Source organism: Pinus tabuliformis, chromosome 8 (assembly GCF_031772625.1).
Source record: "Pinus tabuliformis cultivar Carrire ecotype Pingquan chromosome 8, CPIR1, whole genome shotgun sequence".
In the NCBI taxonomy this organism is placed as follows: Eukaryota; Viridiplantae; Streptophyta; class Pinopsida; order Pinales; family Pinaceae; genus Pinus; species Pinus tabuliformis.
Genome location: NC_142294.1, coordinates 324586150 through 324592756, shown reverse-complemented (window position 1 = coordinate 324592756; position 6607 = coordinate 324586150).

Here is a 6607-nt window from a genome sequence, read left to right as displayed (position 1 = left end):
TCAGTTCGTGAGGAAACGGGTGGCCACCTCTCTGTGAAGCGTTACAAATTGTTGATAACGCAGAGCAGGGGAATTCAAACGAGCAAAGGTAGGAGATCCAAATAGCTGGGAAGCAGAAACGAACAGTCAGGAAGCGGAATGGCTTTAAGCTATGAACTAACAAAGAGTAAGATAGGTAGAGAGGAAGCAGAAAGCCGAGAGGCCAGAGAGAAGTAAATTGCAGAGAACAGAGAAGAAGCTGAGCTGACCTGCAGAGCAAAGGCGATATCGAGCCAGACAGAGACAGAGAGAGTTTGAGAGTCTGTGAAATCTAGAGAAGGCTTGATAGGTTCAAGCTAACTCCTCTAAGTAAACCTGTTAGGTATCGAGTCTCAGATTGGATTCATACTATTATTACCAGTTGAGGTCGAGATCCAGTAAGAGGAGTCTGTGTACTCCAGAGTCTTGGGGAATCCAAGTACAATCCTATTGATCATCATCTATTGAGTGAGACTCAAATTGAGCTCACTGTTGTAAAAACTCTACTTTTTAAGACACTATAGAAAGGCCACCACTGAAAGCTGGACCAGGAGACATAGCCCAGGAGGATTGGGTGAACTCCTTATTAAACTTGTTGTGTTTATGTGTTTGCTTATTGTGTTTCTCTTACTACTTCAACGTCTATGTATTTTGCAATCTTATCGATCCATTGCATAAAATAACATAGGCACACCCCAGCACATGAGTCTGTAATACCTTCATTAATTCTCTGAGATCATTCATGAGTGATTTCAGATCAAGTGGTATCAGAGCTCTAGGTTGTTAAGGTTAGACAAGCTTGTGCTTGATTTTGTTGTTGAATGCTAACTAGGTCAAAGCTTAAATTAGGGGGAGAAGAGTTGGTTGAAGCTAACCCAGAAATTGGAAGAGTCTATCCTAAGAATAAAATGTCAAAAGAAAGTCCCTTTGGATCATACCCCCAGTTCATAGATAGTTTCCTGGCCATGAGGTCCATGGTAGAGGAAATGTATAGGGAGTTTAAGAAAGGTAGAGATGCAGATTCCTCACACTCCAAAGATAAAGGAGAAGAAGAATCTCTCCTCCATGACCACTCTAAAAGAAAAGAAGAAAACTTCCTTATACCTCCTAATAGCCCTGAAAATAAGAAGAGGACATCTTTGATTAAATTAGATGTTAAATTCAATTTTCCTATCTATGATGGAGAGTTGAATGCAGAGAAGCTGGATAATTGGATTAGACAGATTGATATGTATTGCAGGGTGTAGAATATTGACTCAGACAAAAGTAAGATTCAGTTGGCCAGCCTACGCCTTGGAGGAACTACCTTGGTATGGTGGGAAGGTCGAACACATTCTGACGTGAAGAAGCATGGTAAAATTCTATCTATCTGGAGTGAATTTGTTTCTGCAATTAAAAAGCAATTCTATCCACTAGCTTATATGCAACAAGCCATGATGAGCTGGAAAACTCTTCGACAATTGAAAGGGAAAAGTGTACAAGGTTATACTCAAGAATTTAGAAAAAGAGCATTGATTCTAGGCATTTCTTTAGACTCACCTGAAACTCTGTTGAAGTATATAGGTGGTCTACACAGTTATTTAAGACATACCATTCTCATGTTTAACCCTACTAGCATAGATGAGGTCTCTGTTCAAGCTACCCATTTAGAGGCTAGAGGCAAGAATGTGGTCCCAGAAGTTGGGGGATCATCCAAACCCACTGCAAGAAAGAACAAGGAGAAGAGAAAACAGAAATGGAAAGAGAGGAAGGCCAATGTTGTACAAAAGATAAAGTCTTCATGCACTCACTGTAAAAAGAATGGGCATGATGATGAACACTACTGGATTTTGCATCCAGAGCTGAGACCTAAGAAGTTTGATGGAAAAAAGAAGAAGACTGCTACGACTGCTACAACTATTCAAAGAGATTTGGGGTCAGACTCAGGAGATGAAACAACCATTGTAGCCACCGGTATAAAAGGTAAAAATTCTAAAGCATCTACTAGTAATTCTGCACAATCTACTGATAATGAAAAAAATTGAGAGGAAAATACATGAGCTTTTTCATATTGAAGTTATTTCCAAGCATCAAAAGATTGATACTTTGTTTGATAGTGGCTCACAAGTAAATTTAATTTTTGAAGTAATTGTAAAGAAGTTGGAATTACTGACTACACCTCATAAGAATCCATATCCATTAGGTTCGTTATGTAATAAAGCACAACTACAAGTGACTAGACAATGCAAACTTAGGTTTTCTTTTGGGTCAACATTTGTAGATGAGGTTGAGTTAGATATAGTTCCCATTGGATATATGTGGAATTGTTTTAGGAAGTCTTTACTTGTATGATAGAAAGGCAATTTTCTATAGAGCAGAAAACAAGTATCAACTCGTTAAAGATGGAATCGAATATATTGTAAGAGCTCACAAACTCAAAAATAATTATACTCTCATAAACTCAAGGTAGATGAAAAGAATTTTAAATTCATGCAAGCAATTTTTATTGATGGTTGTAAAGGAAAAGAAACCTGATAAAACCAAAATATTTGAGGTCCGTAATGCTAAACATCAAGCTAATTTAGAAAAAGTTGTTTTAGAATATGATATACTATTCCAAGAACCTAAAAGTCGGCCACCACAAAAGGAAATAGTGCATGATATTAATTTGTAGCAAGATGCTCCATTGCCTAACATCGGAATGTACAGGTTGTCCACTTTAGAGAATGCAGAAATCAAGAAGCAGGTACAGGAGCTGCTCGAGAAAGGGTTTATAAGACCTAGCACATCACCATGTGGGTCTCCAATTGTCTTGGTGAGAAAGAAAGATGGCTCATGGAGAATGTGCATTGATTACCAAGCACTAAATAAGATAACGATAAAAAAATGTTATCCCCTTCCTCGCATAGATGATCTACTAGATCAGTTGAAAGAAATTGTTTATTTTTCCAAGTTGGACTTGCATAGTGGCTATCATCAGGTCAGAGTAGAGCAAGATGCATGGAAGACTGCTTTCAAAACAAAGCAGGGATTGTATGAGTGGTTGGTTATGCCTTTTGGCTTAACTAATGCTCCTGCTACTTTCATGAGAGTAATGAATGATGTACTCAGATCGTTTATTGATGATTTTGTAATTATATATTTGGATGACATTCTGATATTTAGTAAAACATGGGAAGAACATTTAAAGCATGTCAAGCAGACTCTAGATGTTTTAAAAAGAGAAAAACTTTATGTTAAACTCTCAAAATGTGAATTTGCTAAAACATATTTGAATTATTTGGGTCCTATAGTAGGGGGTGATGAATTGAAGATAGATCCCTCTAAGGTTGCATTCATTGTAAACTGGCCTAAACCCAAATCTGTTACTGAAGTTAGAAGCTTCCTAGGGGCAGCACAATATTGGAGAAAGTTTATTGCTAACTTTTCCTTAATTGCAACACCTTTACATGCTTTGACAGGATTGAACAAGGTGTTTTAGTGGGGAGGCAAACAGCAGAAAGCCTTCGACACCTTGAAAGAAAAGATTAGTCCAACACCAGTACTAGCACTGCCTGATCTTCAAAGACCATTTGAGATTGAAACATATGCTAGTGACTATGCCATGGGAGCAGTCTTGATACAACACGATAAACCCATATGTTATCATTCTGAGACATTTAATTATGTAGTAGTTAATTATCCCACATATGATAAAGAATTGTATGCATTAGTACAGAGTGTGAAAAAGTGGAAACATTATTTAATGGGCAAAGAGATAGTTATACATATTGATCATCAACCACTTCAAGTTGCAGATATGTTGTCCAAACCAATCATTAATGCATCTACTATACTTAAGCATAATTCAGTATTGCATGAAAGCTACATTGAACAGTATGCTCAAGATATAGATTTTAAATATGTGTATGCAACTTTATGTCATGGAAAATAAATAGAAGAATTGGATTATCATATTAAGGACAGACTGTTATATTATTTTGGAAAGTTATGCATTCCACAAATTGAAAGAGTAAAGATAATTCGAGAAGCACACACTTCTCTAATATCAGGTCATTTTGGTGTAAGTAAAACAGTTGCACAGCTGCAAAGATTTTGTTATTGGCCTAAAATGAATGAGACAATTTCTAGATATGTAAGAGGGTGTACTATGTGTGCAAAAAGCAAGCCTGACAATAGAAAACTAGGCTTGTACACTCCACTACCAGTACCTTCTCATCCTTGGGAAAGTGTTTCCATGGACTTTGTTGGGGGACTGCCCAAATCTAGAAAAGTTCATGACTATCTATATGTTGTTGTGGATAGGTTCCGTAAAATGTGTATTCTAATACCATGTAACAAACAGATTACAGTTGAACAAATAGCAAAGTTATTCTTCCAACATGTATGGGTTCATTTTGGATTACCCACTTCCATTGTATCTAATCGAGATTACCGATTTTTTGGGAAGTTTTGGTCGAGTCTGTGGGAACTGATGGACACCAAATGAAGAAGCGCACAACCTTTCATCCATAAAAAGATGGCCAAACAGAAGTGGTCAACAGGACAATGATCTAGTTGCTTAGAGGCTGTTGCAGTAAGCATCCCAAACTTTGGGATGAACATTTATGTTATGTGCAACATGATTACAACTGTGGTAAACATTCTTCTACACAAAGATCTCCTTTTGAGACCTGTTTTGGTTTCACACCAAGGTCTCCCTTGGATTTTGTCTTTGGTAAATACATAGTGGTTGATGGACACAGTGATGTGGACAAAGCAACCAGGTTCATTGAAAAAATCCAAGAGATTCAACAAGCAATACAGCAATAGCTAGAAAAGAGCCAAGCCAAGTACAAGGCAAGGCATGGCAAGCATCGGATGGAGCACAGTTTTCAAGTTGGTGGTCAAGTCTGGCTATATATCAGCAAAGACAGAATGCAAGGTGAAGGTAAGAAGTTGAAGCCAATAAGGTATGGACCTTTAAAGATACTTGAGAAAATTGGTGAGAATGATTTTCGCCCTGATTTACCAGCTTACATGCACATCTACTCAGTTGTTAATGTAGATAGCTTGAGACTATTTTAACCTTCATTAATTGAAGATCCTGAAGAGCGGAGTCAATTGCCTTCTATTGATGATTTGTTACCTGAATATCTTAATGAATTGTAGGAAGACACAGTTCTGGACATGAAGTTGAGGACGACGCACAAGGGAGATGTTGAGTACCTCAGGATTGGACTCAAGGGTTCAAATTCAAGCAGTGCAAAATGGATAGAGATTGGACAAGTGAGAAAACTATACCCTCACTTAGTCGATGCTTGAAAAGCAACTTTTGGTGGTCCAAAAGATTTTTCAGTGGGAAGGTCGTTATCTGAATCAGATCCTTAAACACTCTTAAAGTTTCCTGAACTTTGTAAAACTCATGCCGAAGTTTCAAAGTCTTATGGATGTCGAGCTTATCAGAAATAACCTCTAAACAATGGCAATTTTTGATCGGCACGGAGCAATGATGACCCTTGGTCAAAGCGCGCAGACTATTGGCCCATGGTAACTGCGCGTTGGCACAAATTGAAAAACAGGAGGTCAAATCCATAAACGGGGGTAGTTTCCGATACGTGATTAGTGCTAATGCAGGGCGTCCCCCTCAGTGAAGGAAAACCCCTAAGTGCTCGGTCCCGAGAAAAGCATAAAATCATACAGAAATCACTGATTCCATCAGAAGGCAAGTCCCACACTAAAACTGGTAGGATATCGAAAGGTCTTCAAGTGGTAAGCGGGTTCAACCGACTCCCATCCGATGCCATACGCTGGGTGACACGCTTCTGGCGGTTGAGAGAGAAAACTACTCACATCGGACGGGTAAATGGCATGCTACTTACTCGCTAGATATGGACAGAGATCGTAGGATCTGGAGGCTCCAAATCAATAGCGGAGGAACGATTCGATGGGTGACCGGATTTGATGAGGAAATAGGCTGAGGTGGATAAGATTTGAGATCTGGCATGACCGATGAGTTGGCAGAGGAATCAGTTTCGTGGGAAATCTTGGAGCAATGTAAATAATGACCGTTCAAAGAGAACTGACACTCAGTTCGTGAGGAAACGGGTGGCCACCTCTCTGTGAAGCGTTACACAGTGCTGATGACGCAAAGCAGGGGAATTCAAATGAATAGAGGTAGGAGATCCAGACAGCCGGGAAGCAGAAATGAACAGTCAGGAATCAGATTGGCTTTAAGCCACGAACTGATAGAGAGTAAGACAGGCAGAGAGGAAGCAGAAAGCTGAGAGGCCAAAGAGAAGTGAATTTCAAAGAATAGAGAAGAAACCGAGTTGACCTACAGAGCAAAGGTAGTATCGAGCCAGACAAAGACAGAGAGAGTTTGAGAGTCTGTGAACTCCAGAGAAGGCTTGAGAGGTTCAAGCTAACTCCTCTGAGAAAACCTGTCCGGTATTGAGTCTCATACTGGACTCATACCACTATGACCAATTGAGGTCAAGATTTAGTAAGAGGAGTCTGTGTACTCTAGAGTCTTGGGGAATCCAAGTACAATCCTTCTGATCATCATTTATTGAGTGAGACTCAAATTGAGCTCACTATTGTAAAAACTCTGCTTTTTAAGACACAATAG